This window comes from Sparus aurata, chromosome 15, assembly GCF_900880675.1.
Source record: "Sparus aurata chromosome 15, fSpaAur1.1, whole genome shotgun sequence".
In the NCBI taxonomy this organism is placed as follows: domain Eukaryota; kingdom Metazoa; phylum Chordata; class Actinopteri; order Spariformes; family Sparidae; genus Sparus; species Sparus aurata.
The window spans coordinates 17815372-17830149 of NC_044201.1; the positions used below are offsets into that span (position 1 = coordinate 17815372).

General features: G+C 44.3%; 1 long non-coding RNA gene across 1 annotated transcript; it reads left to right on the forward strand.

Moving 5' to 3' along the window:
- The first annotated feature begins 867 nt into the window (after window positions 1-867).
- LOC115596972 (uncharacterized) lies at window positions 868-6055 on the forward strand. Its single transcript, XR_003986984.1, has 3 exons — window positions 868-1308; window positions 3213-3276; window positions 4174-6055. It is a non-coding gene; the product is annotated as an uncharacterized LOC115596972 (long non-coding RNA).
- Window positions 6056-14778: the final 8723 nt, after the last annotated feature.

Genomic DNA, 14778 nt, shown 5'->3' on the forward strand with positions numbered 1-14778 from the left:
GTTTTGGAGTCCGTGTGTGCATGCAGGCTCGCCCCCCATTCCAGCTCTGTCCTTCCTGCGGCCAATCAACGCGCGCCTCATTACATATTAATACAATGCACATCCGGACCGGTCAAAACCTCGCGCATAATCTCGCGTGAGAAAGTCGCTGTATGAAAAAGGGTCAGAACAAGCTCTATGTTTGATTTTTTTTTTATTTATTTTTTTCTAATAAGTTTTAAGAATTGATCCAAAGCGATCCAAGAGGGACTGGATATGTAAAAAACCAGGTGATGACTCCTTTAACATCCTTGAGCTGGCAACCTACGCGCTAAGCCTCACTCCGACTTGGTTGTGGGATAATGGTACAAACATATAAAAACACTAGCAGCTGTTACCTTTTCTATTGCGGGGATGAATCATTTTAACGTCATGGCTCGCCTCCCCAAGTGAAAATATGCGAGAAAAACAAGTTCCTTGACTGTTTTACATGGGCACTCTTGCTGCATCTGCGGCTTTGTGCTGTCCAGGACGCTTGTGATTGACTGAAGAAATACAAACAAGCTAGAACATCGTTTTGCCATTGCAGAATGATAGTGGGTGCAGCCGTGGAGATCTGGCAGCAAGTCGAGAGTTGGCGTCGAGTTCTGCCATGGTTGCATCCTGGCTTCATCGACTTGTTAGCTCCAGCACACACTGAGACTGTGAGTGGCTGAGAGTGATTCTTTGGAGTCAGCGCTTTTCCAGTCTGAAGCCTGGGCATGCTGGCAGACAATGCTGAATTGCTCCCTTCAGGGTGGGAGAGAGTTGCTGCCCCATGGTGAAAGGGTTCAAATATTTCAGGGTCTTGTTTACAACTGAGGGTAGGATGAAACACGACATGGACAGGAGGAGTGGTGCTGTTTTAGCACTGATGCAGGAACGAGATGGTTGTGAAAAAGAAGCTAAGCCTGAAGGTGAAGCCCTCTATTTATTAATCAATCCGCAGTCGAACTTTCGATGCGCTTTATTTTCTAGTCATTGAAAGAAATAGATTGGGGTCACAAGTGGCCTGAGGCTGAGGCTCAAGATGGGGAGAGGAGCCATCCTGCAGGATATCCAGGTAGAACAGTAGCCTGCTTCATGTCAGAAGGAGCTAGTGGAGACAATTCTGGCATTGATGAGGACACCAAGTTTACCTCACTTATCAAACTGGGAGACCGTGAATGTGCTGACCTCTGAAGGCCTTCAGATCCCCCAGGAAGAGGTGAAGAAGCTAAAGAGAAGGACGTGTTGGCCACATTTAGCACGCTGCCAGGTCCTCGGAATCATGTCAGAAAATGGATGCAGGTATGGATTAGCAGTGGTGCTGGTAGAAGTATTAGCACTGTAAGTTCTCAGGTTTGTATGTTCTTATTCCGCTGCTGCAGTATATTGCTTGTGCCATATTTCTGTATTAGTGGTTCTAAGTAGGAGCCTGCACAGAGACAATGGAGACAAGAAAATATTCAAAACACTCCCCCCTCCACACCACCCTCTTGTGTCTCTTTCACCCAGTGCCGCCTGTCCTCTGCTAACACAACATCCTGGAAGTTACCGCTCTAACCAGCTCTCCCCTTCTTTGTCTCTCTGTCTCTCCGGAGGGTGTTAGGGAAACAATTCCATCCTCTTTGAAGTATCAGACAGTGTTTTGTAATATGGTGATGAAGGGTCAGGGCTGCACACACACACACACTCTATCTGCCTTGGGTAAAACAGGCAGCAGAACTCATGAGCTCGGAGCGAGCCAAGTTATTATGGTAACCCCAGAGAGGTCTTCCTCCCTCCACTCCCCTCCCTGCCCTCCTCGGGGTGCTTTGAAATGAGAGAGGGAGGGTGAGCATAGATAAACAAGGGGATGAGGACGAAGAGCGAGAACGGAGGGGGGCACGAGCAGCATCCCCTATTGGAGAGGTCTCCCACTTCCCCTCAGAGAATGAAAACACACCGATAAGGGGAACCATAGTGTCTTCTTCCTGTGTGCTGCTGAGAGGGTCGGGATGGAGAGAAGATAAATAAGACGACAGTCAGAAAAGTAATGAAATAGAGTCAAGATGTGAATACTTAAGGAGAGTAGAAAAGACAATATGTGAGAAGAGAGGACAAGAAGCATGAGAAAAAACATGACAGGATAAAGAAAAGGAAAATAATAAAGGGGTTTGAAGGCTTATTAGCCAAAGTGTGTAACAGCAATATAAGTTGTAAAACCTTAATTTAATGTGTTTTTACTCCACTTTCTCTCTGTCTCTGCCCCAAAAGTAAAAAAAAAAAAAAGGCCTTGTCCAGTAAAATAAACTCTTTTTGCCATTATGATTACTGTGGATTTTGCGACTGCCTTATTTGTGTGGTATCAAAGAACAGAGTCAGTAGTATGTTTGAGCAATAAAATGTATTTTTCACTCACGGGAAACAGGGGAATTACAAGGGAAAAGGAGAGTCGAAGGTCAAAATAAGTGAATATTGTAGAAGAAAGGAAGACAGGAAAGTGACTGGAGGAATGATCTCATAACAAAGAAGATGGGAAATGAAACAGGATGAGATGAAGCATTTGCAGACATTTGGAGAGATGATGACAGGGAAAAGGAGAGGAGGGCACGGAGGGGAAGAAAAGACTCCAGTCATTGCGAGGAGGAGGAGGAGGAGGAGGAGGAGGATTTGTTGTTTTCTATCCTGTGTGTTGATAAAGCAGGACAGGAAGGAAGCGTCCCAGTGAGGACCAGTAAACTCCACTCACTGTGCCAGAGCCATTACCGCTGCATTGTTCTCCGTCAGCCTCTGTTACTGGCTCCTGTCTTCATTATCTCACCGCCATTGTCTCAGGACCCTTAGGTGATGAGCCCCGACGACCTGACGACACCCATGGACACACACAACCCCACAAACACGCACATACACACACTTAGACGCTGGCAGACAAAGGGGACAGACTGGAAATAGGATAGTAATGACTGTGATATGTGTGCCTCTGTGTGTGTCTGCCCACCACCCTTGGTTGAGCTACAGTAAAAAGGCCAAAACAGGACAGATGGCCACTGTCAAGTCTTTCTTGTCCTGGTGTATATCTTTCTTTCTTTAACTCTCCTGTATTTGTTCCCATCACCTCTTTAAATCCTTTACCAAGTGGCCAAACGCCGTCTGTCTCCTCAGCACTCCCTCTTAGACTAATATAGATGATTTGTGCATTGTTTTCTCTACATGCTTCTCCACACAAAAAGTCATCAGGACTGGCGCATCATCATCATCTGAACAGAACGTGGTGCCTGTAGCACACAAGCTGCAGTAAGTAACCAACACCCATCCTCTGAACACAAGAGATCAGGATTATTGGGGACAATAACATGGCTTGCTAGCTAGCTAATCGTTAACAATACCGTCAAATTGTATTCACTTTTAAGTCAACCGCATTGTAATGTCGACTGACTTTGACTCCTGTTAGCATAGTGTTAGCTTTATGGCTTAAAGCTGAGCCAAAGAGCTGAGCAAGCTAGAAATATGTCCAGCTTCTGTCCTATCTAAGGTTCGTCCTATTTACTGGAGTAGTGAACAAAGTTTACATAACACACAAGAACCTCATGGGACTTTAATGATTGTTCCAGCTTTTAGTCAAACCTTTAGGTGTTATCTGAGAAATGGGGTTATGGCTTGTGAAAATTTGCGATTTGATGAAAATATTTGTTTTTTTTCTTTAGCAAGTGACCAAGATATGTGTCTATTTATTCTGGCATTATCCCTAACATATTACATCGTTGGAACAAACAGGAATGTGTGTGGCATCATGTCTTTGTGAAAAGACTGCAGAGACACTTTAACCGTAACTTTTCATATTCAAAAACTCAGCACAGGAAACCAATCACACTTAAAGCACCAAAAATGAAGAACACCCAAACACAGAATATGAAAATGACCGGAGTGTGTTCGGGGGTAATGTTCTGTGTCTGCGAGTGACTTCATGCAGTGACTTAATGTGCACCGAACGCAGGCCAGCCATGCCATGTGCCTTTTAGCAAGCAAACAACGCGCCATTAGTTTCTGCGGGCTAAATCAAAACCGCTGCTTGTCACAATATCCCGCTGTGTTAGTGCGCTCCCACATGGCTTTTCTTTACTCGTTCAGTTCGTGGCTGACAATGTTTGACTGTTTAAAATGTCCCTGTTTTTTTTTTTTTTCTTTTTGAAGGAAAAGTTGGAGCCCACCCCCTTCGGAGAGCCTTTGAGATGAAGCCGTTTGGACAGCACTTACAGAGAACCAGAGCTGTTTTCTCTTCCCGTCCACCTCACTCTCCCTCTCTCTCACTATATCCCTCTTTCCGTCAGCGAGAGAGTGGACTGGACAGGACAGAAGAGTGTTGGGTTGCGATGTTTTCCGTCCGGCCATAAATAAGTCCACCCCGGCTCATGCTTTATGGAATCCAGAGCCTCTTTATCCCTTCCATGTGTTCCCTATGAGCCGGGGCCTTGACCTCTGACCCCCCTGGGCCTTTGACTTGGTTATCTCAGGCCCAAGAGAGGCAGCGGGTGTGTACGTGTCGGTGGGTGGAGTAGATAGAGGGGTTGATTATCTCATGACCCCACTCCCCCCTCCCTGCATCACCTTACCCCCCGCATCTTCATTTCACAGTCTATAAAACACACACATACTCAGACACAGACACACACACCAGGTGAAGTGGTTCAACTGTCACATCACAGATCACCTCCAGGGCTGGCCTGACCTCAGCCATGTCACAGATATCTCCTCCAGTGTTCTACAAACGAGAAGAAAAATATTGTGTCGTTATCGTCAACCAGGCTCTCTGAAAAAAATGAGTGCAATATTTCACTATAGTGTTGGATGTCAAAATAGGTTTGTCTTATTCTGGTCTGCTGTTATTGAAAAACCATGGTGCCATGGGCAGCAAGAGGTTTCATTTTTTTATCATTTGAAAAAAAAGGGAAGCAGAGGACATCCACTTCTCAGAGGTCTAGGACGCCATAGCAACATATCGATTAATGACTGGACACATTCAATACTAATCACTATTTCTTAGACTTTAGTTACAGTTTAGTTTCACCTGCATTAAAATTTATTATAAAATGGGCCCAGAAAGTAAAAGTTTACTACCACTTAACAACAGTTTACGGTAATGAAAGGTATTTTTTAAACACAGGCATGTTAGCATTGTCATTGTGAGCCTGTTAGCATGCTGCGTTTACTACATAGCAGCGTTCCGCCCGACGGCATCATCACAGGGCCGCTGTCACTACAGTATTAGTCTCGTTTGGCACCAAACACCATTCACATCCATTGTACCGGCCTGCACTTGAGCACACTGAGCAATATTCTTAAAGTCAGAAATGCAGTTCTCTATATTTTTGACAAACATTAACAGATAGGCCCAGGTTTCTCGCCACTGCAGCTGCCCTCAATCTTTCCACCTTGAAGTCAATAATTGTCAACCATAGCTGAAGTCATCTCAAACATGTAAGCACGTACAGTTGGTCTGTTGATCTTCAGAAACGCAAGGGAAGTAGTGAGCCAGCCAGCATGTATACTTCAGTTTTATTAATTCTCATTCATTGGGTTATCATTCAGTCATGTATGTCATCACATCACTGTTTCCATTGTGCTCAGCTCTTGTCCAACTCTTTTGATGCTGTTATCCGCACAATAATTCACCCACTGCACATGTTCCCATTGAGTTTGTCAGTTGATTACATTTATATAACATATCTGGCTGTATTCCCAACATACATATGAAATTCCTTGTCCCTGTTTTCTACTATTTCCTGCTGTAATGGTACTACATAATGTCCCAAGAGGAATCATTAAAGCTAATCTTATCCTATTGTACGCATTACATCCCATGATCTACACGCTCTTTGAGATGCTTGCCGTGCCAAGAATATAACACAGGGAACAATGCTTACATGTCATGTAAAACAAAAAAGTGTATTTGCAAGTATTGGGACACTATGAGCAACACAAATATCAGAAAATCTAAAGGTGGCTTCAAAACACCTTATGAGTTGAGCTTGAGTCTTCATTTTTGTGGTTTTGGGAGTTTCTGATTGGACTCTGACCGTGCTGTGTGATCTACATATGGAAACTCTTCATCTGAATGATCCCTTTAAATGTTCTATAACGAGCTGTGTGATCAAGGGAAGCCGGTCGGCGTACACGAACGACAGCAAAGTGCAAGTGAGTATTGTGAGTGTGAGCGCACACTTTGTGTTAAAACAGCAGGGAGGCCAAGGCTACTCTGCGTCAACAGGACACAATCACTACTTGTCCACCTACACACACACACACACACACACACGTGGCTGTCTGGTCTCTTTTAGTGTCTCTTCCCATGTTGCTCTGATCTGAGAGGAGAGGGGCTAAAGCTCAAAGGTGAAAGGTCTTCTTTACAGGGACCGCTCTCCCTTTACCCTCAGCTCCTAATTAGGCTTTAATCAAGCTAATTAAGCTTCATTAACTAGCCAGGGGGGCTGGGTCTGCTTAACCCGGGCCAGACCTCGCTCATTTACAAGCTGCAGACGGACGGGGGTCGGTGAATTGGGGAGGAGGCAGAGAGAAAAGAGGTTCCCCCACAAAAATGTGGTTTTCTGACCCATATGAGTCTGTGTTACATAACAGAGAAAAGGGAGATGCACACATGCACATAATGTACGCTCTACGCAAATGAATGCATCCTCAGACATGCATTTGATCAAAGCCGGCATCACTTTACAGCATCTGCATTACAGCAAGTACAGGAATTCAGGCAACGTCCTTTTCCAGCCTTAAAGGAAGCTTTGCGTCCTTTGATGAAATTATTAAAAGGAATAAACTTTTGAGAGATGCAACGGCAGTATGTTTCCAGAGTGCCCTTCTGTCTTTCCGGGTATGTGTGTGTTCACTGTCTGTGTGTGTGTGTGTGTGTGTCAACCTCCCTTTTGTAGTCTGACGTCCCCAGTGCGAGTCCCGGGCCGCCGCAGACCTGTGGTCCAGAGAAAGGCCTCTTTGTGTCAGTATGGGACCGATCGGCCACTTCTGCACTCTTGGCTCCCCCTCAAGCCCTGGCTGACCTCCAGATCCCAGAACCAGGCTAGGCCTCGCATCTCTGTAGCCCATCCCAGACAAAGAGCCTCTACACTGACTGGCTGACTCTTCTCTCAACCCCCCCAACTCCCCCTCCCCTTCGCCCTCCCGCTCCCTCCACTCCATCGCAAACTGGGTTACAACAATCCACCCAGCCATTAATGGTGACATCAATACCTTCCATTGATCCAAATGAAATTTTCCCCACTAATGCATGATTTCCTATTGAATTATGTGATTTGCTTCGAAGTTCATGAGCAGAATACGGCGCTTAATAATCTATTCAAGACGTGCTGCTGTGCGTTCCTTCTCTCATTTCTTAGAAGTCACTTTCTCTTGAAAACATTTGCATGAGTACAAAAACAAAAACATGAGCATAAGTTTATGAGGAGACTTTTTTTTCCAGCAAAGTATACTAAATAATTACAAACTGCTTGTGCTAAATATACGTCAATTTGTTGTCAAATTTGACAGAGTTTGAGGAAAAGTGCAGATTTTGTGTGCACAAAGTTTGTAAACTCACATTTGCACACATTTCAAACACCACACATTTGTGATTATATGTCTACAAGCAGGGGAAAGGTAATGCCAATAAACCTATTAGGTGTTTAGATTAACCTTGGAGACAACCCCTGGCTGTATCCAGGGGACAAAGGTGAGAGGTCAGAGGTCTACTTCCTCTCCCTCATCTGTGGAGTGAGATGGTCCAGTGACTGTCTACATCTGTAGTAATGGAGTCGTTTTGTAAAGGTACCGGGCAAGTAGTTAAGGGTGACGTTCATTGTCATTCTGCCAAAAGTTCGAACATTTTGTCCACAAAAAAATGTTGCAGTGGTCATGAAGATTGCAGTGCTTTAAATTATTCATCTCATGTGGTTTTCTTACACAGAAAGAATTTCTCAGAATTTTCTTAGAGTTCATGAAAAGCGTCTGTCTGATAGAGATGGAGAAAGAACATCATAATTAATGTTGTCCCAGGGCCATCGTTCATCGTTTCTTAACAAGTGACGACGGACACCACATTGGAATCATGCTATTGTGGTTGAGGCCACCACATGTAGGACTCTGAAACGGGACACCGAGGATCAAATCTGGTTTGGAATGTATGATTATGCTGTTCACTTCTTATTTTTACACTAAGTTCTCTAATTTTTCTTTTTGTGTTTTTACAGTTTCCTTTTGATGTTTAGTTAGGTTTAGTGAACAAATATACATGGTTAGGTGTAGGTAACTAAAATACTTTATGAGGTTTAGGGAACTAAAATACTTTACTGCATTGCCCATGTGAATGTTTTTCAGGTCTTTTTCCTAGATTCACTAAACTATGACGTTACAAAAAAGTGATTTGTCAGTTTCAATGACGGCCCTGGAACAATATTAATTAATAGGGGTGTAAATATTCACCGATATAAATCGATAACCGTTTTAATGTTAAAGATCTGACTACATCAGTACGCGGACCCCTGTATCGATATATATTTACCATTACGATGGCCCGATTCTAAAGTTACATATTGGTTGACGGAAGCTTTGCTGCTAATTCTGCAGAGCTTCTCTCAACTCTCGTAAAGAGTTGAGAGACTAAAGGTCAACGCAAGATTCTCTTGAGCGTAACGTCAGCGTATCTGAGGGAAAAACCGCACCAACAACAACAACATGTACGACAACTCGGACACTGTTTACAATGCACCAGCTAATCTGAAATCTAAGGTTTGGGAGAGATTTGGATTTAAGTAGAAGGAGGACATTTGGACAAAAGTCTGGCAATATGTAAGGTCTGCAGAACAGCTATTAAGTACAGCGGAAGCACGACAAATCTGAAAACTCACCTGGTGAGACGGCATGGAGAACACTATGCGGGCGACGGGGAGTCTGTGGATGCTAACGATAGTAACGTTACAGCTAGCACAAGCAAGGACATGCAACGACATGGCTATTAAAGCCACAACTTAACCACAACTCGCTGAGGTCCAAGGTAATCACGACATCTATAGCCTGTTTTATTGTGAAGGACTTACAACCTTACAGTGTGGTTGAGAGTGATGGCTTTCGAGACGTGGTAAGGTAAGCAATGCCACTCTTATAGAATTGCTTATTTTAGGGTTTTAATGGAAAATAAATGTCTACATTAAACACATGTTAAGAACTGTATCAGATTGCATCTTATCGTTTCGAATTGCATCGCACCAAATCATTCCGTATTAAAAATGTATCGTCCCTGAATCGTGTCGTAGCCTATGTATCTAGATGCGTATCGAATAGTCTTATGAGGGAGAGATGCACGCCCCTATTAATTAAGATATTCTAGGAAGAACAGCAGCATGGAGATATCAAACTGAGCCATGAAAAGGATCCAAAAATGATTGTTTCATTCCAAAAATAACTTTGGATCAGTGGGAAAAGCTGCCCATGTATCATATTGAGTATGCTCATTTAACCATGTCAGACTGCCTCTTGAACAACATTCTCAGGTAATATACTGTAATATACATTTATTTTAAATTACACAGTGACTCTCATTCTCACAGCAGCCTGAAAAGTTCACCTTTCATCTGACAACAGTGATACAGTGGGAAAATGCCTTCAAGCACTCAATTTTGTGATTCATTGCAACAATTTTTAGTTTTAATGTAACTTCAGACCAAAGTACTACCTTTTCTTCATAACTTGGGTTGGGTTTTGTCATGCTTGCACGTCTGGATTGAACGGCACAAGCTCATTAGTGCTGTCACAGTAACACACAATTTCTTTTATAGGGTGGATTTCCCCTCGCGGAGAACTCATGGAGCCCCCTCCTCCAGAGGAAATCGGCCTACTGGTGAAGGTTTTACCGCCTTAAATGCACCCGCAAATTGCTGCAACTCAATTATCTGAATCCCAACTAATAATTAGTGTGCCACTCACTTCTATGTTTCCAATGAGGAAGGGATTCACACCTGAGGTGAATGTTGCAGCAGGTTTTTTTTTCCCCTCAACGTCATCGTTCGCTTCATTGTGCCTCGGCTCTCTCCTGCGGTTTGTTAGCTTCAGTTTCTTGCATAATTCGCACACACACCAAATGACCACACACAGAGAAAACGTCTCCAGCCACATTCAAATCACATCGGTAATCAACCCGAAGGCCACGCTGAATTGCGCCTGAGCATGAGCCTGAATGTCTCCCCCCCCTCCAGGTGCTAGCAGGGAAAAACAGAGGAAGTGCTACAGCTACTTTGCAAGAGTGCTGCAACAGTGAGTGGCAGACGCATTAAATCTACCCACAGCTGGCAGGACACTGAGCTTCCTAACGCTGATCCTCAGGAATGTGAAGGAATTCATGAAGGACACACACGCACATAGTGGACCAGAAACGACGAAGAGACTCCCAGGGAACTCTGTGTGTTTGCACACCCTCCTCTTGGTCTAATAGCAAATCATTACCCCCCTTTAACCCCTTAGCGTGACATGTCAGCCTTCCTCTATGCAAGCTGCACAGTACATCCTGTTTGTGTGTGTGTGTGTGTGTGTGTGTGTGTGTTAGTTTGGTGGAGGGGGTTTTCCCATAACTGTATGGAAGCCGGCCAAACAGACCTGTACGCCTGGTTTGATTGTATATGTTTGTTATAGTGAGCTCAATCACAAACTGAAGCGGGGTCTTCTCCAGAGTTCCATTAAATCATGTGTGTGGACACATGCGAGCAGACACACGCACCCTGCTGTCCGGCCTCCGCCTCTTGCACTGAGAGCGTGAAGGCAAGGAAAATACGGCCTCACAATCGCAATTCCACACCTTTAGTATTGTTGTCAGGCCCGTCAGACACGGCTGTCTTTGGATATGGGCAGGTCAGGGCCTGGTTACGCCGCATTGTATAGAGGATAGGGGTATAAGCTTCACCCGCACATCCATTCTCAGTTCCACCAAACAGGTTCTCTCATCCGTCAAGTCTCCCCCCCCCAACAACCCCACGCTTCCACCTCCCCTGGGGGATGACAGAGAAAGAGACCAATGCAGAGAGATGGATTTAAGTTACACACAAACCAATACAGACCACTACCACCACTACCGCCTGCTTCCGGCCCTGGGACAAACACAGGCCTTACTTTCACAGTGTGGGTGCCTTCACTGTGGAATGAGGAGCCTGGTTAAAAATAGCACATCTGGTCATCGTTTATTACCCAAAAACTTCAGTGACATATTCAGTCACGCACATGCAAGGACATAAAATGGGTTAGGTTAATGTTTGTAACCTTTTTTTTTCTGGAAAAGCCACCACGGGACACCTATATCTCCACTGATACATATATAATGCATACGTATGTTCGACACGTACGAGGCATGCTATTTTTTACATGCTCCCACCCACCCACATTCACACAAGAAGAAAAAACAGAGACAGAGCCCAGTTGGTTTCTCTTATTAACCCAAATGAAGTGAGATTATATTACCAGAAATGGTAGGAACAGCAGGTTTTGCTTAGAGCTTGGCACAAACGGCAAGGACGCCGGAGAAAAATGGTTCAAAACAGACCTTGACTCAGTCAATGAGCTAACCAGAGAGCAGTGTGTCACAACTCATATGCTCCATCTCAACAAAACCGACCAAATCCACAAGAACATACAGTACAAATGGCTAAAATAAGGACCAGAGTCACATGTGTTGTAGGTAAATTATCTTGCAGAGGAGAGAAGAGGAGATTTAAGTACCTGACCTGAATTTCTTACGGTGATTGGAGGTCTACGTCTTGGCTGCAGCTCTTGGCAGTGTCATAAATTATTAGAAGAAGTAATGATGATAACTTGATGTCCTTATCAGATCTACATCACAGCAGCTTCCAGGAGCCTGGAGTTCAAACTTAGCCCAGATATTTCAGGCCTACTGAATGGTGTTTTAAACATCTCTAAACTTGCACCACATAAACTGGTTTGTACGTAGAGATTTATCGACTGAATATTTAAACCCAGTACCTGTCAGGTGTTTCTGTTTAGTAGTTAACTGAGACTGAAAAAATGTGAGCTTGCTAATGTCTGACCCATTTCCAGTTAAGAGTAGCCTTAAAAAGGTGCCATGACACATGGTCAACAGATGACTTTAATCAAAATGTTGTTAACAATGACATAAATCAAGACTTTAAATTAGATTCTATAGATATAACACATTACACTTGATACACATTTCATTAAGCCTAATGATCTAATAACAGTGGCAAAGTTAGTGATTACAACATATAGCTTGGCAGTATGTAAGAATATGTAAGATATGACCAGTACTTTGGACTAAAACATTAAAAAAAAGAACTAACATTATAAACCATGTGAAGAAAAAACTGTGTTGATGTCTGCTGAAGTTAGCATGCCAACCAGCTAGACCTGGCCCATCCATGTCACACCACTTTGTACTACAAGAGACAGTGTTTCAATAGTCCTTGTAGTGTATATGGGAGATATGAAAGAGATGAGTTTACTACTTAGTCTATTAAAGTTGCTGCAAACAATGTTTAAGCTTACTTCCTGTTCATTTTGAACTTAGCCATCAGCTCCCTCCTCTCTAGGTCACCACATGTGTGTGACAAAGTTACAGCTCACACCATCAGAATTCAAGTTTGTCTCTTTCATCAGACTAACGCATGCTAAATTCTCACCCGGAAAATTCTGAAATGGATTTCTGAAGAGCTCCTGCAACCAAATCCAGGTGTTTTTTCTGCTGTTTACTGTAAGTCTCATGGAAGATGGAAATCAGCCCGGCTAGAAAAGCCAAGCACAGCGCACCACAGCTCTTTAATGGCTTTTCAATGAGAGAACTGAGACAAATCCATGATTAGTGGTGGTGGGGGTTATGGGATTGCTTGGAAATGACACTGAATGTTTTTTTGTGTGTGTTACAAGCATGATTATGTTCAGGAACAACCTCTCCCTAGCGTACTTGTGCTCATAATTTGTGTTTATGGCTCTCCCTTGTGTGTGCTTTTTATGCGCCTTGCATGCAGAATCGTGCTCATGCATGACCATCCATTTCTTTCTTTTAATGGCTTGTGTGCAGATGTCTGTGTGTGTGTGTGTGTGTGTGTGTGTGTATTGTCCAAGTGAAATGAGAGTTCGGAGGTGGGTGTGGCTGCCCCCCTTTCCTCCAGGTCACCTGCTTTACGGGGCAACATTCCCTCATATTCCCTCGTTCTGAGGCCATTAGAGAGGAAATGGGGCCGCCAGCTATCTGACCTTCCTCCCCCTCTTCCCGTCCGTCTCCCCCCAAACTCCCCCTAAGCTCTCAGCATCCCGTCATCGCCCCACATCCAGTCCCTGCGCCCCCTCCTTCTCCCTGTGTTTTCACAGTGTTAACAATCAAGCCGTGGCCCTGAGTGTTCCGGGGGCCTAATTGGACCCAATGCTGGCGTTGATTGTGATGGATGGAGGGGGGCTGGAGCCGGGGCTCGTTGTGGACATGTCTTTCTTCTGCCTGCACCGGCCTGTTGCACAAGAAGGGGATGGAGCAGATGGACGGTAGGACTCCTGAGTGTTGAGAATCGAACTGCAGGCCTGTTAGCCTTGTTGTTGTCCCTCAGTTTAGAGACACACTCAAGCACCAATCAATCTTTTCGGGAGCAAATGCTACTTAAATGGAATCTCTGAAGAGTTTGTAGCTTGTTTCTGGCCACAGTGCACAGCTTTCATCCACAGCAGTTTCAGTGGATACCAATGGCAATCCGAAATAATGGAGAAAAAAAATACATCAATATAGGTCTATCAGCTTCAGCTTCCCTGTTATAGGTATTTCAAAGTCTTTTTTAGCTCTACTGAAGTGCTGAAAACCATTCTTTTAATGGCCCAGACACATCAAACTAACAAGAAATACCACCACAGATACTACAACCGACTGCCAATGAAGCCTGTACGTGCCTGTGTGAGAGGAAATAACTCTCTAACACCAAATATCGTATTCGTCAAGGGAAACTGGATGACTCGGGACAGGGATAATGCAAGCACCACTCTTGCTCATATATCCACTTCTGATCAAGAATATGTCTGACAAAAAGTGGCAGAGGGCACTGGTGAAGAGATGGAAGTGGATAATAAGTATAAACCGCACTAAATAGGTTCAAGGGGCTTTCCGTTTCTTTCCCGTACACTGATTCACTTACCTGAACAGCCAGTAAGAGTGATTCCTCACCCTCAGACATGCTTTGCCGCTGACTCTACTTGCTTAGTCGTCCAAAAAGCAACCAGCAAGGGATGACATGTGCTTACTGTGTTCCAGATTGAAAAAATTGTTGTGGCCGACACCAATTACCTTCATCTGACCCAAATACCTGTTCGCTCAATTTTAGTCACAAGCATTCCATAGCATGGCCGATCTCAGCCAAGAGCGAACCGATTTAACTAGAACTGGCCCAAATCACCACAGTTAATTCTACTCTGGTGGGCTGAATCTTCTGGTTTATTCGGTTTCACTCTTGGCCGACATGTGACCATCATAGGACCTGCTTGTGTCTAAGATCTGGCACCCAGGAGCAGACCATCCAAGTGCAATCATTCTATGCGATATGTTGGCCAGATTTGGGTGTCTGGTACCACTATGCTATCTGGGATGGGGACACATCGCAACAACTGGGGCCACAAGTGCCCATCAACGGCCCTGGCATTGACCAATGGTCGACTGTCTGCATTGCTGGTACCATCTGGCCCTGTTATCCTCTCTCTAGCCTCAGTCCTGTAACAGTACTGTCAGAGGTATTGTATCATCAGATT